General features: G+C 37.2%; 1 long non-coding RNA gene and 1 pseudogene across 1 annotated transcript; both read right to left on the bottom strand.

The window, feature by feature from the left end:
• Positions 1-651: 651 nt before the first annotated feature.
• Positions 652-1085, bottom strand: LOC117150141. Its single transcript, XR_004460717.1, has 3 exons — positions 877-1085; positions 794-819; positions 652-735 (listed from the first exon to the last, which is right to left on the bottom strand). It is a non-coding gene; the product is annotated as an uncharacterized LOC117150141 (long non-coding RNA).
• Positions 1086-2313: 1228 nt separating this feature from the next.
• Positions 2314-4128, bottom strand: LOC117150144 (annotated as a pseudogene).
• Between the last annotated feature and the right edge of the window lie 16901 nt (positions 4129-21029).

Here is a 21029-nt window from a genome sequence, read left to right as displayed (position 1 = left end):
TTCAATAATCTTCCGATAACCTTTAAGGAAAGGAAAATCAATAAGAATACTATACAAAATTAATCAAGGACACACAGAAAAACGCAAAACTTGCCAGGCAAACTAGCAGGATACATATATGCGACTCCATCCTCCTGACGCCACGCACGTAAATCCTTCAACGCAACCGACAACAAGAGACAGGCACCGCAAAAACAAAACAAAATCGCCAACTTTCGCGATTTTAAACACAAAAAGTTGACAATTTTATGATGCCGTCTCCTTCTCCTGACGCCACTGCATTAATAAGGATAATTAGCGCGGTGCTGTTGCCACATTAATAAGCTGCAAAATTTGTCCTTAGAACGAATATTTCTCCTCAGTATCGTATCTTCAACGAATTCTCCGCTAACCTGCAATAAAAGGAAAATAAATAAGAATTCGATACAAAAATTACTCAAGAGCATATAGACAATAACAAACCGGACAGACAAAGTAGCAGATGATAATAGACGGCTCCATCCTGCTGATGTCAAGCACGCAGCTCCAGTTTCCAAGACTACAACTATTGAAACAAGGGAACACAAGCTATTACTGCCAACTTGATGACTCCAAAATCGCGGCATTCCAGCTGCAATAACACAATAAAAAGGGCTCCAAGTTAGCCCTCACAAACGTACCTGAAAAGCAAAAAAAATCAACGCAATTATAAAAGCAATACAATACTCACCCCAGACTAGCTTTCTCCTTAAGTACCTGAAAAACAATAACAAACGCAACTATATAAACAAATATACACAAATATAATACTTACCTTAAATTAAATTCCACTCAATGTACCTGAAACAACAAAAATTAATGCAATCATAAAAAACAAATAACATATATAATACTTACCAAATACAATTCTTACATTCATTTCCATGCCTATCACGTTGCGGCGGCCCTCTGCAACAAATCTCGAACCGGCGGCCCCAAGCTGCCAATCCTGACGCTATGGCCACAAGACGCGGCGCACCTGGCTTTCCTCGGTGATAGACCGAGCTACAATCCTCACTGACGACTTCTCTGCCACGAGACGAACGCCACCACCATAATGCCAGCAGCTCAATAAACAGCGGCCGCACAGTCCACAGCCAACACACAACAAAAACTCACCTGTGATGACTCCTTAGGCTCCTCAGCGTCTCCATGCTTCCGTCCTTCTGGCGGGGGTACCTGAAAAGAAATAAATTACACAATTTTAGTCCTAAATTTCAATGTTTTTTGTAAAATCACTACAATTTATTAATGTAAACAAAACATGTAAGACGATAATGTTACCAGTCCATGTCTCTGTCTATAATCTAAAGCTTACAAAAAAATACTAACTTAATATTAAATACTAACTATGTCCAAGCCCCAAACTAACCTCATGCAATGTTAAACTCTAAATTCAAATAATTGTACCTACATATTACATAAAGTAAAGGCAAAATAAATTGTGGATGCGGAACAGAACTCATTCTGTCTCCGTACCTCCACCTACAAAGTAAAATCAGATCCCTTAAGTCCAAAGTCCATATCAGAAAAGCTCGATACCGAGGATTGAACGTCAATCAAATCAGAATAATTAGATGAGTTCAGTTTGAGACCTAATTTTAATCGGTCGGTGTTCTTCAACAAAAATAAAAAATTGTAATCATTCAGTGAAATAAAATTATATTTTTTTTCACATATGAGTATTGCAAACATTTAATTATATATACGTGATAGGGCAGAAAAATTTCATAAATTTTGTGTGGCTCTAGTCTTGATAAAGTGCCAAATTTGGTGTGTGTCTTGAACATTTATCTATTTGATAAAGCTGCAATTATTTTGCGCTTGCTCTACTATTTAATGTTGAACAATACGATTTTTGAGGCGGATGCTTTAATTAAGGATACTTTCACTTGTGGTTGTTACGTTATAGAAAAGCATTCGCTTTTCTATTTCAGGTTACGTGTTTAAGAGTTACTAATGCCATTTCAAATTGATCATGTCGATCACTAAGCCGAGGATAAACTAATTAACTACGTTCTCATTATTGTTATGTTCAGCTCAAGTTTCTGCATCCATGTACATATACATATGCTTATAAAAATTCAGACGCGCTGCCCTACTTCCCTATTCCATCGAATCGACGATGGCGCGTGTGAGACACCCATCGATGGATCGACTCCATTTCATTTAACTACGTACTCTTATAAATGTAGATTTGCCGATTCCCATCTCGGGTAAATGTACACTAACACATATATGGTTTCTATGCGGCACTGCTCTTGCTCTACCATCGCACTCCTATGAGTCGCTTTAAATAAAAATGAATAATGGTATCGAGAACTGTCGAGCCTATGTACAGGATTCGTGGGGACGTGTTCGTGTAGGCGGTAATACAATATTATAATTTCAATTTAATTGAGTTAACTGGATCACGGAGACTGCTATAATGCTGGCTGGCTGCTGATGCTTTGGTGGTTGCTGAAGTAAAAGTTGTTGTTGCGTATGTTGCCAGGGTTCGCCAGCGGATGCAGCTGAGCAGGGCCACGCGGGCTGCACGCAGTGGCACAGCAGGCGCAGATGCATCTCAGCCAGGTTGCGACGACGACAGCGACGGGCGGGACGATGCCAGCGGGGCAGCGGGACGCCGTCACTTACGACGCTGGAAGACACGTTGCAGTGCCTTGCGCCAGAAAAAGCGATGCGATTTGTTCTTGGTGGGTGTCTGCGGGTCCTCTATTTGAGCAAGTGCCACACCCAAGTCCTTAACCAGTCCAAATCGTTTTCGGGAGCGATGCGACGACGTGTAGGTGTAGCTGGCACTGTGCTGGCCGTGTTTGTCGAAATGGATGCGTGGGGATGTGGAGTGGGTGGTGCTGAGGCTGTGGTTACGAAGGGTGCAACCAAATAAGGTCGGTCCTTCAGTGATATGGAAGCAATTGATGAGATGGAAGCCAAAGTAGCCACCAATGCCGAAGATTCTATATAGCCCCTGCCAACTTCTCCGTCTGCTGTTACTGCCGGTGATCCACCTTTAGTACTATTGCTCTTGTTCCTTTTCCTGTTCCGGTTCCTGCTAGAGCTCCCCCTCCATCTGCTGTTGCTGGCTGGGTGGCACGCAGCAAACAACCAGGTTGCATCGTATCTTATCTAAGCCACGGGTGCTGCAGACACTCCGCAGCGGTGGCACGCTTGTTCGGATCGAGCTCGAGCATGGGCTTAAGGAACGAAGCGAATGACGCCGCATCCTTTTGCGACACTCGTACTTCTCCAGAAGAACGTCCATTAGGCCCCAGGGCTTAAGGCCCGAGATATTTCGTAGCTCGCAGGAACGGGTAAACGACTTCGCCGCATAGGTGGCGTTTAACAAAATGTACCGCGGTATTGGACCCAGCAGCTCGATGATGTGGGCCAAATGGTCCTCGTCGCGGGTGTAAGATTCGCCGGAGTATGGCTCAAAATATAGTCACCGGTGGCCAGTTCGAATACCATGCATGCAGTGCTCCAGATATCCGCAGAGGTGTTATAGCCCGCACCGATAATAACTTCTAGTGACCGATATTGGCGCGTTTGAATGTCCTCAGTCAAGTGATTATTAACCCAACAAGATTTGCACAGATCGGCGATCTTTACGTTGACATTGAATTCCTCTAACGCCGGATCCTGTTTAGCCTTGTGCTAAGCCCGAGAATGTCTTCCTTGTGCTTGTGTTGAAAGGGTTAGATCCGAATGCGGTCCATTCGTAGCCGAAGATGTATTTTCCACGGAGCGTGAGCGCACATGAGGCTTGTCCACGCACAGGAAGACATTCTCGGGCTTTATGTCCGTGTGGATGATCTGGCAGCACGTGTGAAGATAGTCAAGACCCTCCAGCACCTGGCGGGTAATAGCTTTGACGTTGGCCAGTGGAATACCGCGTAATTGGGACTTCCGTATGAGTTTCAGGAGATTGTCACCCAGCATCTCGAACACAATACAAATATGGGTGCCATTAAGGCCGGTGATCTTGAAGTCGTCCAGCATCTGGACGGTTTTGCGACGGCGTGGATTCGATGGATCGGTCTCGCGCACCGTCTTGAGTATCTTTATTTCGTGCCTTATCGTCTTGTCAAAGTGCGGTGCCGACTTGAAAATTCACCCCACGACTGACCAAGCGCGACTAGACGAACGCGAGAGCTGCTCTCCGCTTAAATTCAATTAAAATACGAACAGCGAATGCAGTTGAGTGCGTTTTCACGGGGCTACTTCTATATTACAGCACAAAGGCCTGAAAGGTATGGTATGGTGCCAGAATCAGTAGATTGGCATTTGGAAGCTCCAAATATTCTACTGACAATGTATATGAACTTGACGTTTATTACAAGGCCTGTTTTATATTTTGTAAACTCTAACAGCTCCTATCAAATAAGTTTTTTTTTGTAAATTTTATTAATTGGAATCTACAGCATAGGCATACCAATATATACATTACTTTACAATTTAAACTACTTTAACAATATTTAATTGTTTTTTTTTTTATTTCATGAAAACCTAAAACCTAAACCTTCTCGCCAGGGTGTTGGGTGGAACGTACCTAGTCGCCGCATATTACTTTCCGCATGGGTCCTCAATACATACAAAAATACTAACTTGAACATTTCTAGTTTTCTGCCCGATAGGCGATAGGCTGGCGGCAAAAAAGATAATAGCCGATAAGCCCACCAAAAAAAAGGCACGAAATATCGATAACGAGCTGCAGGGAAATTGATAGCATATCGATATTCCGCCGTGCCTTTGAGCTATCGAAAAAGCCCGCCTACGCGCCTAGCCCAATTTTGCAAGTCAGTTGAGATTATAAAACCGACAGAGGCGCGCGAGTTACCACTTTCAGTGTTCCCCTGCAGACTTCCCGTACTACGCCTATGCCATCAACCGGGACTCTGAGCAGCACCAAACACACACAACTTACAGAAGTATGCGAGACAGGGACAGAGAGTTACCACTTTCAGTGTTCCCCTGCAGACTTCCCGTACTACGCCTATGCCATCAACCGAGACTCTGAGCAGCACCAACACACACAACTTACAGAAGTATGCGAGACAGGGACAGAGAGTTACCACTTTCAGTGTTCCCCTGCAGACTTCCCGTACTACGCCTATGCCATCAACCGGGGACTCTGAGCAGCACCAACACACACAACTTACAGAAGTATGCGAGACAGGACAGAGCGATCTACTTGCGGAACTATGTAGCAAAACACACACATATATATATAAGAGCTGCCTGTGAGCAGCACATTATCACTATCAAAAAAACATTCGCTTTGTTCACTTCAACCAACGAGGACGTGTTTAATTGGAACAGTTTAAGCATTCCTTAACCAATGCTACTGTGAAACATAGTTGCCCTAACCCACGACCGGTAACTGGCGCAGTCGGACTCGTCATTGGACTAGAAGAAGAGCCGAGGACGAAGACCCCACGCAATGCAGATTGGAATAATATTATTAGCAAAGTAAGCATTGGAAGTGATAAATGGCAAAGTGAAAGTATAATAGATATCGAAAATACAGATGTATACAAGTTAAGTGCATCGCATAAGAACCAACTAGGTTCCCGAGTGAAACAGGCGCCTATGCCCACTCGTAACGATCAACAAAGGGCCACCTAGGCTCACGGATGAAACAGGGCGCCTATGCCCATCCGCAACGAAATGTTCAATCAGCAAGTGTATTCGTTAGCCGTGTTCTATTTGTTCACACGCTATCCTCTATATGGCAGTGTGAGGTGCCGAATTCATATCGGTCGAATAGTTCGCTTACATTACAGTAGCTGATGTGAACATACATACAAAACGTACAAAAAAAAAAATACATATATACAAACACACATATAATACATACATACACATACATATAAGCATGTATATCAATTCGGCAGTTCTGCGCGACGACTCCGGCGCCTACTTAGCGTCGACGACGTCGCCTGGCTGGCGTTGCGAGTCGCCACCGCCGACTCACGACTAACAGCTAAATACAGCTAAGCCGAGAAACGGTAAATGTCGTCCGATCACGGGTATTACCCAACTACTACCACAGGGTTTGCAACGGAAAAAATTAAAAAAAATATATAATAAAAATTTTCGTCGCGACATCTATGGCGCCAAAGTCAGCGTCGTCGACGTCGCTGCCACAGACCACAGCTATGGTAAGGCAATATTAAAATTCTTTAGATCATTCAAGAGTTGTCCTCCAGTGAAGCAAGATCGTTGTGAAAATATCAATTTTGTATGCAAAAACGCAAATCAAATATAAAAATATATAGTAACATTAATTGTGACACAAACATCTATTCGCAAAAGACGTGAAAGTGACATTTGTAAATGCATTTAAGTGTTTACGCTAACAGTGAAACAAAGTGCACAAAGAAACTAAATCGTAAAATCGATACAAAATTCTTCGCCATTTATCACAACCAAACCACAAACCATATTACAATAAGTTAAAATCAAAATATACTGTAAAGATGTGCCCCAATTGAGAACACGAGTTTGTTTCGTAGTTGAGTGCAGCCGTCAGGCTGACTTTTTATTTATTCGATTTTCTTCCTATATTTTGGAGTAGGCAGAAATGGTTCTGCCAGCTCAATGTCTAAAGAGTGTCTGCTCTTACAGTATTCAATATATTTGGACTTAGGCTAATTCGCGTAGCTGCGCTGCCGGGTACGCCAGCGGCGGAGCGGCGTTCTTATGTATATCTTATATATCTGGGCTTATCGGGAGAGCGAGATATGTATGTACGTATGTAATATGTATTTGGTCGGCGTTGGAATGCTGACCATGCACTTATACTTTTTGCCTTCGAGTGGGCAATGCACTTATACTTTGTGGCCTTCGAGTGGGTGATCATGTTACATCCGCCCTGGCCTAACTGCGTGCATAAACATAAACATAAACATAGCAACAAAGTGCTGCCATAAGTTAATATGCTATTTTATTTAATTGTTCTTAATATTGCATAGGCACATACTACATCTCCCTCCTTTTGAAAAATAACGTAACCTAGTGAAGTTATTTTGATTATTAAATGCAAATTATTTTATTTTTATTTTTATTTTGTTTGTGTTTTTGTTTGAACAACAATAGTTGATTTTATAATGCAAAGATAAAAATATACGTAGTGTATGGAAAATTTGTATAAATGATTAAGGAAAATATAAGTTTAAATTCAATCATGAATGAAATTTCTTTAATCTATCTTTATGAACTATTTGTTTTTTGTTTTTATTAGTAAGTAGCGTAATATTGTTATTATCTCCTATGCTTTCTATCTTATAGGGCCCCGTATATTTAAAGTCTAATTTATGACCTACCTCATTTCTTAGTAAAACTTTATCTCCTACTTCTAATTCTATGTCTTTTACTTTTAAGTCATAATTTTCTTTATTTTTTCTTTGTGTGCTTCAAGAAGTTTTCTTGCTCGAGCATATGCTACCTCTAACCTATATTTACTCTCCTTAGCGTAATCATCTATGTTATATATTGGTTCTATGCTATGTAGTTTATTAAAATGTTTTGGTAAATTACTTCTTCTACCGAAAACTAATTCATATGGACAATAATTATGTACCATAGATGGGGTCGTGTTGAAGCAGTATACGAAATATTGAAGCCATACGTCCCAATCGGTTTTGTCCGTCGATATGTAGGATCGTATATACTCGTTTAAAGTTCTATGACTTCTTTCTACTACTCCAACTGTCTGGTGGTGATGAGCTGTTGATGTTATATTTTTATTTTCAAATATTTACACAGGTCAGTAATTATTGAATTCTTATACTCTGTTCCCATGTCCGTTATGAACGTCTTCATTGGACCGTACTTTAGAATAAAAGATTCAAATATAGCTTTTGCGACTGTTTTTGCGCTTTTATTTGCTATTGGTATGGCAACTAAGTACTTGGTTAAATCACATATGAGAGTGACTGCGTACTCGTTACCATTTTCTGACTTGGGTAGTGGACCAATTGTGTCCACAACAACTCTATCGAAAGCATGTTCTGGTGTTTCAGTTATAGTCATTGGAGTCTTTGTGTGCTTTGTTGTTTTTGCTTTTTGGCATTTTTGACATTTTCTTACGTACTCTTTTATGTATTTACTCATATTTTTCCAGTAATAATGTCTTTTGACCTTGGCCAAGGTTTTTGTAATGCCTGTATGCCCTCCTTGTATTGGATCATCATGTAATGTAGACAATATAGCTTCTTTTTCTTTTTCATTATTTATTTGGGTCACCGGGATAAGTAGCGCTACTTTTAAATTCTTTAATATTTTATTGCCCATATTTTTAAATTTATCTATTGAAACGTGTTCAAAGATTTTTTTCCACGGTGCCATTTTGATTTGGCTGATATCATATATACCGGCCTGCAATTCAAGCCTTTGGAGAAATTGATCTAAATCAAGAATTCCATTAGTATAAAGATCACCAACATCATATCTTGCAATGATTTTCTTTCCATGTTTAAATAAACATATCGAGTCATTCAATTGCAATGTCACTACTTTTCGTACCTCGTCATTTGTTATGACTTCGTATACGTTGGGCTCTGAAGCTATTTCTTTGGTTTGCTTTTGCAAATCCAATTGTTCTTTTCCTACTTCTTTTTCTACTTTGAAATCTTGTAGTGACTTTTAATATATTTCCAGTTATATCTTTTAGCTCTTTGATGGTTATTCTTGATAACGCATCTGCTACATGATTGTCCTTGCCCTTTAGATACTCTACTGTAAAATTATATTCCTCTAGTTCAAGCCTTATTCTAGTTAATTTAGAGCTGGGGTTCACCATCGAGAATAAATATGTCAATGGTCTATGGTCTGTTTTCACAGTGAAATGTTTTCCGTAAATGTATGGTCTGAAATGTATTATTGCCCAATGAATTGCTGCTAACTCTTGTTCTGTTGTACTCTTATTGCTTTCACCTTTCGTAAAAGCTCTGGATGCATAAGCAACTGGGAGTTGGTGGCCATTATGGTTTTGAGTTAAAACTGCGCCACACGCTTGCTTGCTTGCATCTGTTGTTATGCAAAATTCTTTGCTGAAGTCTGGGTACTGCAAGAGTGTTGGGTTAATTAGCTGAGATTTTAAATGTATGAATGCTTTTTGACATTCATCTGTCCACTCGAATGGAACATTCTTTTTACATAATCTTGTTATGTGCCGCGAATAGTCGGCGAAATTTTTGATAAAACGTCTGTAGTAATTGCAAAATGCTACAAAACGTCTAGCGCTGTCCGCATCATGTGGAACTGGGTAGTTCTGAATGACATCATATTTTTTGTCATCCGGCAAAATTCCTTTGTCTGTGCATTTGTGTCCCAAAAATGTGACTTCATGCATGAAAAATGAACATTTTTCAGGATGTAACTTTAGGTTGTATTCCCTGCATTTACCAAAAACTTCAGTGAGGTTTTTAAGCATATGTTTTTCGGAACAACCTATGACTATTAAGTCATCCATATAAAGGAATGCTTGAGACGGTTCTATTCCGGAGAATGCTATAGTCATCATTCTTTGGAATGAATTAGGCGCTATTTTTAAGCCAAATGGCAATCGCGTGAAACGATATGAGCCATTGCTGGTTGAGAAAGATGTTATATCTCTCGAGCCTTCATCCAGTTCGATTTGATGAAAACCTGACATTAAATCAAGGCAGGAGAAATATTTTGCTCGACCAAGTTGGTCCAAAATATCATCTATTCTCGGTAGTGGAAATTTGTCAGCTAAAAGTTTCTTATTAATTTGGCGATAGTCTATTACTAATCTCCATTTCTTTTTATCAGAATTCGGGCTTGACTTTTTGGGTACTAATAGCAAAGGGCTATTGTACTGTGAAACTGATGGTTCAACTATTTTATCTTTTATTAATTTCTGAACTTGGGCTTGTATTTCTTCCACTTGACTATGAGGACTTCTATAATTTTTTGTGTATACTGGCTCATCATCTTTTAATCTCAACTGTTGTTTATAAAAATTATTAACTGTTATAGGCTCTGATTCTAATGCAAATATATCTATATATTCGCTGCATATATTTTCTAATTGTGATTTAAACAATTCGGGGAAATTTTTCTTTAATTGAGATAAGACAGTTTTATTTCTGTGTTCACTATTTGCCTGAACTACATTGTAGTTCGAAAGTGGCTCATATTTTAGAGTGTCCATATTGACTAATTGGTCGGAATCGGTTGTATTTAAAATTCGGACAAATGTATTACTTGATGTTGCGATTGTATTTGCAACATAAATACCAGTTTGAATTTCCTGGTTTGGAATTAAAATGTTATCATCTTTTGATGATACTATTAATCTTCGGACAACTTGGGATCTTGCTGGTAATAACGTTGTGTTAATACCAGAGCTGTATGCTATGGGAATATATATTGGAAATTTCAAATTGTTTGGTCTAATTATAAACCAATCTTCTTCTTGGTTTAAATCGATTTGGCAATTATATTTTTTTATGAAATCTATTCCGATTATTCCATCACACGGTATTGGAAAGTTTTTATCTACTAAATGAAAATCGTGTGGGATAACGTATTTACCTGTCTGTATCTCAATAAAAGTCTGTCCTCGAGACTGAATTTTCTGTTGGCTTATGCCTTGAATGTTTATTTTATTGGTTATTTGAATATTAGAAAATTTGTCAGAGTTCTCTTTGAGAATAGAGATATCTGCACCTGTATCAAGTAGAAAAACTAGTTTTACGCCTGTTTTGGCATGAATGAATGTAGAAAATATGTTGAGATTATAATTGATGGTGTATACTCTACGATCTTCTTCTACTGAGTACCTAAAGGCTGTTGCGAGTTTCCCTGTTCTTGGATTACTCGTACATTGGCATTGTTTCTGTTGTAGTTATTCTGACTGTTGTTACGGCCTCTGTTTCCATTATAACGGCCTCTGTTATAGCCATTATAACGGTTATTATTTCCATTATAGCGGTTTTGATAACCGTTATTCTGGTAACCGTTATTTTGGTAACCGTTATGGTAGTTGCCTCTAATACTATTGTTATTAAAGCCTCTACCGCGGTTACTACCTCTATTGGCATTTCCGTATCCTCTATTGGGTCTGTTACCTCTAAAGTACATCACTTTATTGATGTCACCGGTAACTCTTGTACTCGTTCTTATGTATGCGCTTATCGCTGCATCCATAGTGGTGCAAGTCCCTGCTTCCAGTACTGTTTTGATACTTTCGTGCTCAGCACGATGTATCATGGTTTCAATTGCCTATTTGGTGCTTAGACCAGTGGCATGTTCTAGAGGTATACCCTCATCGATATAGGAAGCTTCTAAAAGTTTTCTCAGGCTATCAACTTCAGCGGTAAATTGCGTTGCAGTTTTACCTCTCTGCTGAACTGTTGCTAGCTTTGCTTTGACATTACTGGATGTCTCACCGACAACTACTTTCTGCAATTTGTTTATAATTGCTGGAATTGTCGTTTCATTGTCAACTGAGTTCAAAATTGTGCCAACTATTTTTGACTTAATGACCTCAACTGCAATGTCTTCAAATGGTCCCTTAGCTAGGTCTACCAATTTGATTGCCTTAATGAATCTTTGTAAATGGATCTTTTGCCCATCAAATTCTGGCACTGTGCAGGCGACTTCCCTAATGTAAGACCTAATGGCAGCTGCTTCTTCTGCCATGGTTAAGTTATTTTCGGAGTCGGCTGCGTTATTTGTTTTATCGTCGTTCTTCAGCATTAATTTTGCTGGTATAGTTAGATCGTGAAGATCTTCCTCTTTAATGTCTTCCTTGACTATAGTCCTATCTTCCTCGTCAGAGTTAGTGCTGTCTTCATTCAAATTTATTCTTAGTGGGGTGTTTACTATGGTTGGAATTTCTATCTGGAGACTGAATTTATTTTTTATAAGTATTAATTTTTCTCTTAATGTCACCAGTAGTTCCAAAGCCTTAGCACACGGTTTGCGTTCCAAATTCTTTCTATTTTGTTGGATCAACTCTCTGATTTCATTATAACTATTTACCAAGACTTGGGCATTCCTATTAATTGTTACAGCTTGTGTTGATCTGTTTTGCGTTAAGCACTTATAGGATTTTCTGAAATTTTCATTTGGATCTTTTATCTGATCAACAAGCTTTTCCCAGTCCATGCTGTGGTATACTCATAACTTCAAATTTATGCATTTGTATATTTTTTTTTTTAGTTTTAATCTAGATAAATTCAATATTACGTTTTATATTTTTTATTTATTATTTTTTTCTTCATATAATTTTTTTCGTATTTTCATTCATAATTGACTTTATTAAAGATCTTCCTTAAATATTATCTATACCGTTAGCAGTGCTACGGTATCGTTTCTTAAGACACTTGTTATGCAGTTTGTATATTTTTATTAATGCATTGGATACCATAATTAATGCAATTACAATTAGTATTATGGTTATCCAGAACAAGTCTGCATTTTGGACTTCTACTTTATTTATTACATTGGCTGTAGAGTCCACAGTTTTAGTGTCTATTAGACCCATTTTGGGTATACTAATTTTATATTTTGGAGAATAGAATAGAAAATTTTCTTTGTATATACTTTTATTTTCAGTTTTACTTATTTCATTTGTCTCTATAGACATTTATGTTTGGAATTATCTATTTATAAAATCTTTCAATGTTCGCAAGAGTACAAAAAAAATTGTATTTTACATTGTTGCCTGCCTGATTCTAGCTATGGCTTCACGGGCCATATTGGGTTAACAGGGCATAATAGTATATGCTCCGTTTTACAATATTTCTTACAATTTTTCTTATCTATATATTTTATATTTACTATATATTTATATATATTTATTATTATATTCTGCTGTTGATGATGCTCATCAGGTGTCAGCTGGGCGTCGCCGGGGGTGGCACGCTGACACTCCCTCGCTGCTGTCTATTTGTTGGGTGTCAGCTGGGCGTCGCCGGGGGTGGCACGCTGACACTCCCTCGCTGCTGTCTATTTCTTCGCCGCTGAAGACGTCGATGGTCGCTCACAAGTCCCCAGGCAGTGGGGACTCCAGATTCCTTCGCAGCCAGGGGGGCAGGACTTCTTTGGCTTTGTTAATGCTGGTGCTGGTGCTGGACATGCCTGGTGTTTTGGAATTTCATTAATTTCGGGTATATTTTTAATGTTATCTGAGTGAGTTTTCTCGAGTTTATGGGTCCTTAATTCTTGCTGATATTGCAGCAAGTGGTCTAGATCTGCTTGTAGCTTTAGAGCTGTCGACCAAACCGGTGGCGTTTGCTGACCGTATATTAGCCACCTTACGTGGGCTATACGTTTATTCAGCTTAGTTTTCAAACCGCCACGGTGTTTTCCCATACTCAATAGAACTCTACTCACTCAGATTCTTCCTTAGTTTTGGGAATTCCATTTAATTATTCCTTGTGTGTGTCTTCTTCCAGTCCAGTATTCCAGCTTTGGTCAATTCTTCCTTAGTTTTTAGGTTAGTTTTGGTTCCATTTAATTATTCCTTGTGTGTCTTCTTCCAGTCCAGTATTCCTTTGTCTTGACACTAACTTGGGTCAATTCGTCCAGCGTTGGACGACTGTCACGGTCGCCATGTAAAGATGTGCCCCAATTGAGAACACGAGTTTGTTTCGTAGTTGAGTGCAGCCGTCAGGCTGACTTTTTATTTATTCGATTTTCTTCCTATATTTTGGAGTAGGCAGAAATGGTTCTGCCAGCTCAATGTCTAAAGAGTGTCTGCTCTTACAGTATTCAATATATTTGGACTTAGGCTAATTCGCGTAGCTGCGCTGCCGGGTACGCCAGCGGCGGAGCGGCGTTCTTATGTATATCTTATATATCTGGGCTTATCGGGAGAGCGAGATATGTATGTACGTATGTAATATGTATTTGGTCGGCGTGTGAATGCTGACCATGCACTTATACTTTTTGCCTTCGAGTGGGCAATGCACTTATACTTTGTGGCCTTCGAGTGGGTGATCATGTTACATCCGCCCTGGCCTAACTGCGTGCATAAACATAAACATAAACATAGCAACAAAGTGCTGCCATAAGTTAATATGCTATTTTATTTAATTGTTCTTAATATTGCATAGGCACTTACTACAATACCATATTCGTGAAAAGATATACATTTACTTGTCACACACAAAAATATATATATATTATAAAAATAAGCACACGCATAAATCTATATATATATATAGTGACATATCCATAAGTCCCTAAGACTTAAGCATATGCCTACACACCACTACACATACAGTATGTACACCCAAATACACCCCCTATGTACCCAACAAATATCATATAAGAACAAATTGTCATAAGATCCTCAAAACCAAGGTTGAATGGAAAAAACCCCAAACCATAATGGACGGTCATAAGATCCTCAAAACCAAGGTTGAGTGGAAAAATCCCAACTCCAATAATCACCCACAAGTAGACTAAACATCACGTCCCCACGTTCAAACTTCGGACTCGCAGTCTCGAAAACAAAAGTGTCAAATTATAAAGCCAAAGCCCTTGTATCCAAGAGCAAGTGCACTTGATCCAAGAGAAGCATAAAACAATTAAAGTCAGAAGCTTTTTCTCTTCACTTGATCATATCCCTTAAGTCCAAAGTCCATATTAGAAAAGCTCGATACCGAGGCTTGAACGTCAGCCAAATCAGAATAAGCAGATGAGTTCAGTTTGAGACCTAATTGTAATTCGGTCGGTGTTCTTCAACAAAAATTGTAATCATTCAGTGAAATAAAATAAAATATTTTTTTCACATATGAGTATGGCGCAGTCGGTAGGATCCAATAAATAAAAGAGTCCTTTTAGTACGGTACTAATCCATTAAAAGGATACGTTATATGACTAACTATCCAGGATTAGCGAATTAAAAACAGTGATTCTAACATTATTTTGAGATCCGCAAAAGAATCTACGTGAAAGTAGAATTTAAACAAAAATCCCGTGCGGTCGGAACCAAAGTTAATTAAAAGACTTTCAATTCCGTAATCTAAAAACCCAAACACTTAAAAAATTTAAAAACTAAAACCGAAGAAAACAAATACATCATGTCGGTTCCACAACTATCAGAAATCCATCTAAGCCAACTATTGAACCAGATAAAAGAATTAAATCACTACGATGGCACACCTGGAAAACTATCTGGATTTGTAAATCAAATAGAACAACTACTTAATTTATACCCAACACAAGACCCGAGACAATCACATGTCGTATATGGAGCAGTGAAGCGAGTATTAGTGGATGCAGCACTAGAAGTCGTAACCCAAGAAAGAGCGACAACATGGATGGAAATGAAGGAAGCATTAGCATGGCATTCAAGGATCACAGGCCATATACAACCATTATGAGACAACTAGAGGAAACACCATACCCAGGAAGCATCAGTAAGTTTATAGAGAGACTAGAGATACAATATTGGATTATATTTGATAAGTTAGAGTTAGAAAATGATCCCGTTGTTAAATCAAACTATACAGATATGTTGAACAGGACTTTTAAAACTGTAATAGATCGAAAACTGCCGGATAGAATTTAAATGACATTAGCACGCAAAGATATTGATACTATTTACAAATTAAAACAAGCATCAATGGAGGTAGGACTTTATGATGCTAATCCAGAAAATTACCGTCCAAGTACATCAGAAGTGAACAAAAATAGGAACAGGGGAAACAATAATCAAAATAATTACCAGAAATACTACAATAACAGAAATCAGAATTATTATCATTCTGGCATGAATCCGAATAATAATACCCAGCCACCTCAAAATTCAAACCAATTTATACCAAAACAAAATCAGTATTCACCCCGTCCTATACCAGATCATTTAAGAGGAAATTATCACGCATATAGAAGGGATTTGAATCAAGCCCAACAAAATAATCCTCTTAACTTCCAACCCTTGACTTCGAATAATTTTAATAATCAAAAACCAATAAAAAGACAACGCGAGAGTGAGAGTGACCAGTACAGAATGGATGAAAATTTTCATCAAACTGCCTCGGAAAGGAAAATTTTGAAAACATAAAAGAAAACGAAGAAAATCTAACAGTATACACTATTAAAGGTCCAATTATACTAAAGAAAAGTATAATAATAAAACCCACTTCAGTCTGTCCGTCTGTTCAAAAATTCTATATCCATAAATTTTCCGACAATTATGATTTCCTGTTAGGTCGAAAATATTTAGAAGATACAAAAGCAAAAATAAACTACGATAATAATACAGTAATTTTAGGGTCAAAAACATTCAAGTTTTTGTATGATGAAAAGAAGGGCGAGACCGCATCCAAATGCCTCGACCCACAGCAAAAGATTGACTCTGCTCCTATGGAGAAAATCAATCCAAAGATGCAAAAGGCTAAGACCACATCTAAAGGCTTTAAGCCAAAGCGTCAACAACAAAAGAAAGAGACCGCATCATCTAAATGCCTCATTTCAAATGTTGTTAATGACACAGTGGACAATGATGTAACACATCTCGATTCCATTGACGACAATATAGTCAACTTCGCGATTAACAATGAGTTACGCGAATGTAACGAGTATAGACTCGAACATTTAAATGTAGAGGAAGTTGAATGTTTAAAGAAGGTCCTATATGAATATAGAGACATTCAGTACAAAGAGGGCGAAAATTTGACCTTCACAAGTACAATTAAACATGTCATCCAAACTCAACATGAAGATCCAGTATACCGTAAACCCTACAAGTACCCCCAAAGCGTTGACCAAGAAGTCAACAAACAAATTAAAGAAATGATAGAACAAGGGATTATTCGCAAATCAAAATCTCCTTATTGTTCTCCTATCTGGGTGGTCCCCAAGAAGGCAGACGCCTCTGGGAAACAAAAATTCAGGTTAGTAGTCGATTACAGGAATCTAAATGAGATAACTGTTAATGACAAATTTCCCATTCCCCGAATGGACAAATATTGGACAAATTGGGTAGATGCCAATATTTTACGACAATAGATCTAGCTAAAGGTTTTCACCAAATACAGATGGATGAAAATTCTATTGCAAAAACTGCTTTTTCCACAAAGCATGGGCATTATGAATATACTCGTATGCCCTTTGGTTTAAAAAATGCTCCAGCTACTTTTCAGAGATGTATGAATAATCTTCTGGAAGATTTGATCTACAAAAGTAGTAGTAGTAGTTTATTTAGACGATATTATTATTTATTCCACTTCATTGGAAGAACATATTTTATCTCTAAAGAAAGTCTTTGAAAAACTGAGAGAAGCCAATTTGAAATTGCAGCTAGATAAATGTGAATTCATGAAGAAAGAAACTGAATTCCTAGGACATATCGTCACAACAAATGGCATCAAACCTAACCCAAACAAAACCAAAGCGATCACAAACTTTCCATTACCTAAGACACCTAAACAAATAAAGTAATTTTTGGGATTATGTGGATTCTATCGCAAGTTTATTCCTAACTTTGCAAAAATAGTTAAACCCATGACCCTTAAGCTAAAGAAAGGTGCTGTAATAGATACGAAATGCAAAGACTACATCGAATCATTTGAAAGACTAAAGGTTTTGATAACATCAGATCCGATATTAATCTACCCTGATTTTTCAAAGCCCGTCACAACAAATGGCATCAAACCTAACCCAAACAAAACCAAAGCGATCACAAACTTTCCATTACCTAAGACACCTAAACAAATAAAGTCATTTTTGGGATTATGTGGATTCTATCGCAAGTTTATTCCTAACTTTGCAAAAATAGTTAAACCCATGACCCTTAAGCTAAAGAAAGGTGCTGTAATAGATACGAAATGCAAAGACTACATCGAATCATTTGAAAGACTAAAGGTTTTGATAACATCAGATCCGATATTAATCTACCCTGATTTTTCAAAGCCCTTTTCTCTAACAACTGATGCAAGTAATGTAGCTATTGGTGCAGTATTATCACAGAATCATAAGCCCGTTTGTTATGCTAGCAGAACATTAAACGAACACGAAATTAACTATGCTACTATTGAAAAAGAATTGTTAGCTATAGTTTGGGCAACAAAATATTTTAGGTCATGCTTATTTGGACGGCCATTTGAAATAATGAGTGATCACAAGCCACTGGTATGGCTCAATAATATCAAAGAACCAAACATGAAACTACAAAGATGGAAAATCAAACTTAATGAATTTGATTATAAAATAAAATATCTTCCAGGCAAAGAAAATCATGTCGCGGATGCTCTTTCCCGCACAAAGATAGAAGAAGTCATGGTTGGCGAAGTCGCAAACAGCGCAAACGCAACTATACATAGTGCCAATGAAGATAATTTGAATTATATATCCATAACAGAAAGACCAATCAACTTCTTCTCTAGACAAATAGAGATAGAAAAAGGCGACAATGAAACAACAAGCGTAACTCACTTCTTTCAAAAATTAAAGATTAAAATAATCTATAAAGAAATGACACTTGAATTCGCCAAAAACCTCATTAAGGAATATGTGTGCACCAAGAAAAGTGCAATTTACTTCCCTAATGATGAAGATTTTCTGATTTTTCAGAGGGCATTTACCGAATTCATAAGCCCTAACAATTTCACAAAATTATTGAGATGTACAACCAAGCTAATTGACATACTAACTTATGCGGAATTTAAAGACTTAATCCTAAAGAAACATAAGGAACTTTTACATCCAGGTATTGAAAAAACCGTTAATTGGTTTAAAGAAGAATACTATTACCCTGATAGTCAAAAGCTAATCCAAAACATTATCAATGAATGTGAAATCTGTAATCTGGCAAAAACAGAACATCGAGACACAAAACTGACATACGAAACTACACCTGAAATATTTAACACAAGGGAACAATACGTGATAGATTTTTATCTCACAGGAAACCAGATCTTCCTATCTTGTATTGATATTTATTCGAAATTTGCCTCCCTAGTAGAAGTAAAAAGTAGAGATTGGCTAGAAGCAAAAAGAGCCATTACCAAAATATTCAATGACATGGGAAAGCCACAGGAAATTAAAGCGGACAAAGACTCAGCTTTTATGTGCATAGCTTTGCAAAACTGGTTAAGATCCGAAGGTGTTGAAATTTCTGTAACAACAAGTAAAAATGGGGTATCCGATATAGAAAGATTCCATAAAACCGTAAATGAAAAACTAAGAATCATTGGAAACGAACAAAACATTGAAGATAGGTGCACAAAATTCGAAACAATATTATACGTATACCATACAACCACAAAACTAAACAAAATAGTACCAAACGATATCCAGCAGACATTTTTCTATATGCAGGTAGTCCAGACTTTAACGCACAACAAAACAAAATTGATAAGATAGAATACCTTAATAAGAATAGGCATAATTTTGAAGTTGACACAAAATATAGACAGGCTCCACTTGTAAAGAGTAAAATTACTAACCCATTTAAAAAGACAGGACAAATTGAACAAGTAGATAGTAAACATTTTGAAGAGACAAATCGCGGCAGGAAAATCGTACATTATAAATCAAAGTTTAAGAAAAAGAAAAAATTCAATAAAAGTAAATACGATAATTCCAGAACAACCAATGAAGAGCAAAACACACAGCACATTCATAGTAATGCTTAGTTGCATCTTATCATTTATCACCATGGTTAAATGCAGCAATATCGAAGTAAACCCAATAAGCGCGAAAAATTGATATCTTATATTCCAAACTGGAACAATGGAAATTCCAACCAGCTACGAATACCACTATTTGAGTATAAACATAACAAAGACAATGCTAATGTTCGAAAACCTAGTTACTGAAGCAAAAGATTATCCCAATGTACTACAGATACAATATTTAGTCGATAAGCTAAAACGGGAAATAAATGGTATAAGAATAATTCAGCGAAGTAAAAGAGGTCTTTTAAATGTAGTAGGAAAAGCTTATAAATACTTATTCGGTACATTAGATGAAGATGATAGGGAAGAGCTAGAGGACAGAATTAATAATATGTCAGAAGACTCCGTAAAAACCCACGATTTAAATATGATTGTCGACATAATCAACAGCGGAATTGACATAATTAATAGGCTCAAATTAGAAAAAGTACTAGGCCAACAAATTGCAATACTTATATTCAACCTTCAACAATTCACAGAATACATAGAAGATATAGAATTAGGTATGCAATTAACCAGACTAGGAATCTTCAACCCAAAATTATTAAAACACGATTATTTGAGACACGTAAATTCGGAGAAAATGCTAAAGATAAAAACATCAACTTGGCTCAAGACAGATACGAACGAAATTTTGATTATTTCCCACGTTCCTAACGAAGTCACTAAAGTTCCGATATTCCAAATAGTTCCGTACCCAGATGAACATAACTATATTCTAACCGAGCAAATATTCGATAAGTTTTATATATTCGATAACCAAGTATTTCATAAGGATACAGATAAAATAATATTTGACAAATGTATCATTGGACTTATAAAACAAGAGCAGACTCAATGCAAATACACTAAAACCCATAGAAACTTTCAGATAAATTACATAGAACCAAATATACTTTTAACATGGAATATTCCTGAAACAATTGTCAACCAGGATTGTACAAATAACCAAATAATAATCTCAGGAAACAACATTGTTAAAATTAAAAATTGTACCATGCAAATAGATGAGTTTATAATTTCAAACAACCTAGCAGATTTTACACAAACAATTTATATCACCAATAATGTTACACGTTTTGAACCAATAAATCATTTACAAACAAAAGAAATGATAAGAGCCCATGTAAAACACTATAACTTCTATCAAATTATATGCATTACAACATTTATCATCATGATAATTAGTTTGACTCTGTATTTAGCATATAAGTTTAAAAATATACCTAAGAAAATTATTGTCAAATACCGTAAACAAAGAGAAGAACATCCGCACCTAGAAACTAATGTCAATGAAGATATTCAGCTAGGAAACAATATTATGATATACCCAAATCTAAC

Source organism: Drosophila mauritiana, unplaced genomic scaffold (assembly GCF_004382145.1).
Source record: "Drosophila mauritiana strain mau12 unplaced genomic scaffold, ASM438214v1 Y_35, whole genome shotgun sequence".
Taxonomy (NCBI): Eukaryota; Metazoa; Arthropoda; class Insecta; order Diptera; family Drosophilidae; genus Drosophila; species Drosophila mauritiana.
This window is presented reverse-complemented; position numbering and strand designations above follow the sequence as displayed.